The sequence below is a fragment of the Poecilia reticulata genome, linkage group LG13, assembly GCF_000633615.1.
Source record: "Poecilia reticulata strain Guanapo linkage group LG13, Guppy_female_1.0+MT, whole genome shotgun sequence".
Lineage (NCBI taxonomy): Eukaryota > Metazoa > Chordata > Actinopteri > Cyprinodontiformes > Poeciliidae > Poecilia > Poecilia reticulata.
The window spans coordinates 11,836,723-11,840,346 of NC_024343.1; positions in this window are offsets into that span (position 1 = coordinate 11,836,723).

Sequence of the window (3,624 nt, forward strand, 5' to 3'; positions counted from 1 at the left end):
CCCCCCCCTCACATCTGAATTCTATCGCTGCATTTCCAGGTCACCGGCTGCTATTTTTAGCTCCTTTCATTCACAGAGGAAAGGAATCACAGAGCTCAGAGCTTCAGATACAAGAAGCGAGAAAAGAAAAGTTCAGACCAAAATCAGAGTTTGTTTGAACTGTGGTTTTTTTGGCGCCAGAAATGCGCCTGCCGGGAACACCTTCCCCTTCCCAACACACGCACACACACACACACCTGGGGTCAGTAGTACACGGGCATACACAACCAAAGAGCACCGAACTTGTTTTACAGAAGACCCCACCCCACCTCCAGTAAAGTCCAATTTCAGGAGTAAGTAAGCTCAGTCTCGCTCGAGAGGTTTAGCTTGGCTGAGTTTCCGAGCTGTTTTTCTTCTCCTCTGGCTCAGGAGGTTAAATAGTGTCAGAGTCACTGAGCAGCAACTTTGTCTGGGCCAAAAGGCAGAGTCTGCTCCCAGAAAAGGCAACACTTTCCTTTCAGGGTTTCTACAGAAAATTCGAAATGTGTCGGAGTATTTATTGAATCCCAAGCTGTGTGGAACAGGGGCGGTTACGCAGGATTTTGCAAAGTTTATTTCTGATAGGAAAAGAGAAAAAAAAAAAAAAAGGCATGAAAACACCTCAGCGCTTATCCTGCTGCTGACACCATGTTTTTGTCTGCTGAGGAGAAGTCCGTCCATCTGGTCACGGGTCTGATTAAAGGCGATCATTATGGCATCAATGCGCCTCCCTCGTATACTTAAACCCCTGCCCACCCCTGTGGGTAAAAAAAAAAAAAAGAAGGGGGAAATAAAGCATCCTTCATTACCCTGCCCTCCCTCTTTCTATAGCCCCTTACCCCCACCCTTGAGCACTATCCCTTTCCTGGGCTGTTTTGATGTGTAAATGAGCGCATTGAAAACCTGCAGGCCCCCAAAGAGATGCTTTCCATGAAAATGCGCCAGTCGGAGAGCAGCAGAGTTCACACAGCTCGCCACTCCTCACAAGCAGACTCTAATCAGGCGGCCAGCACGCCACCGTCGTCTCTCCTGTCAGGGCAAGACGTAACACACACACACTGTATGTATTCTGACTCATGTCATTATGCGGACATTGTCATTTGCACAAAGACCTGCGAGGGGAATCTGTTCCCAGGACGAAGCCACACCGATGATTTGGGTTTTGCAGCAACTTTTTGACAATGTAGAGATACATTGTAAGGGAAAAAAGATAAGATGTAAAAACTGAAAGAACTCTGCAGCAATCATCGAGCCGATGAAATCAAAGCAGGTTAGATAAAAAAATTTTAAAAAGTCTGCTTTGGCACTCGCAGGAGTGTTCGGCGTCTTGAAGTTCCTGGAACACAATAAATGAAATTATCAAAGGTGTTTTCATGGTAGTACTCAAATGTTGCTCTCTCAAACAAACTCCAGATATTACCAGGATGGTTTCTGAAAATTGTTGCACTGTAGACTGAGTTAAGAGGATTTTTGCACATTTTGGCCCCCAAACTTCACGTTATGAGCAACAATACACAACAGATTACAATATTGGTTAATTCACTTTAAACTACAAGGCTCATTTATTAATATATGCAACCTGAGCTTCCCTAAACACCAGAGCAGAGATGTACAGAGTGCATGTACTGTACAGTACATAGGCCTACTTTTCACTAGGCCAATATTTCTGTGTTAACATTTATTGTATTTCATGTAATAAAGTTATTTTCTAATAAACTAAATTTTGCGTTTTTATTGCCTGTAAAACATAATTATCAAGTTAACTGAAATAGTTTACTAGAAGCTCTGTTGTCCTGTCTCCAAACGCACCACGGGTTGATCTTTTCAGAAGTCGACCGTGTGGGTCTTCCTTTAAAAAAAAAAAGCCGATTATCACACTGATAATAGTTGATTCGGTTGTTTTTGATCGTGAGCGGAGCATTTCTTTACAAGCCAACAGAAGCACTAGGAGACGGTAGAAGAGATCGATCTTTTCACAGAATATCTTTCTCATGTCATACTGCCACGACAATCTGGCCGTTTTAACAAATACGCAAAAGACACACTGCAGCTTTAAGCACCAAAAAAGACTGAGTGATATTATAGAAAGCTCATTATGTTAAATTTATTATAAAATGTGTGCTTCCCTGAATGTTATGAAATTCTTGAAAGCACCTTCTAGAACAACAAATGTAAATGCACAGAAATAATGTATTGTTCTCTTGAAAAGCTCTGCTGGTAATGTGCATTGGTAGCACATTTCATGTTTATAGTACGCAGGAGACAAAAACACAGATTTGACTGCAAAATCGACAACCTGTCTTGTGGCAGAAGTTCTGTAAACAGATCCAGTCATCTGATGTGTCTCACCTGGAGGACTCAAACGAACCATTAATGGAAGAACCCTGCAGGACTGAGGTCAGCACGTTGAAGTGACTACTATCCAGCACAATGACAGCTACTCACTTTTCAGCCATTAGATTTTAACCCGGCAGAAGATTTATTGTTAAGCAAACCGTGTCAAAATGAAACTGATTAAATCTGTATCAAGATCTTTAGTTTGATTTTTCTCCCTTATTTTTCCTCTTATTCCCGTTTTGTTTTTCTTTATTCCTGTGCTTTGATCAATAACGAGACAACAGAGAAGTAAAGCTTCCTCGTCTGTCTGTACTCGTTCCTGAGCTCTGTCTGCCTGTGGCTGACGCAGAGATGAATCGGTGAACAGAAGGAGGTTCCAGCGCTCGCCTGTGCTCTCTGAAGCCAACAGTGCTGCTGTGATCACTGCTAATCTCCTTTGCCACTCTGTTGCCACCTCCTCAGACACACTCATCCCATTTCCAGTAGTAATCACAGCCTCTTTCTCTCTTCCATGCTAATTAGCCTCCGTCAGGATCTCAGAAGTCACCCTTTACGGTCCTGCGGTAAGCGAGATCCCTCTTTGAGCAAAAGGTCAGCCGTGGCAAGCATTTGTTTGAGGGTTAAATCACCACATGGCTTTCATCATGCTGTTATGTTGCACGATCAGAGGCTTGGGATTATATAGGTCAGACGTTGGGGAGTGAGAGCACCCCTTTTGTAGCTGCCATTTTTATTCAGTTGCTAGGCAGCACCCGCTCTAATCTCTTGTACCAAAGAGTGTCTCCCCAGAGAAAAAGAGAGGGAGCAGGAGTTACAAAGGATGGGAAAAATGTGGGGGGAAAAAAAGCATCAACAAAGAACACAAGTCCATGAAAGGGGGGTTGGGGGGTGCTTTTAGAGACAATATAAAGGGAGGGAGTGGAAGTGGGCTGGACGGGTTGGAGGGGGGGGCTGAGCTTGGCCCTGAAACTACCTTTGGCCCTCCTGAACATTTTTAAACCTCTGTAGTTTCATTGAGCCATTGAGCGAATACATAAAAGATCACACAGCTCCATCGGCAGTTCACTGTCGACATCTAAATCTGCTCCCAAATGTTAGGAACAAAAGAGTCTTTTCAGAACGGTTGATGAAAGTCGCAGTTTTGGAGGCAAGCTGTCTGACAACAGGTACTGAAACGGATCAGAACCGCACGGATCCGGAGGTCAGCTCTGGGAAGAGTATCTGCTGTCACATTGCCACTGCTGCAGCCCACCCCCCTCAGCCCCCCCC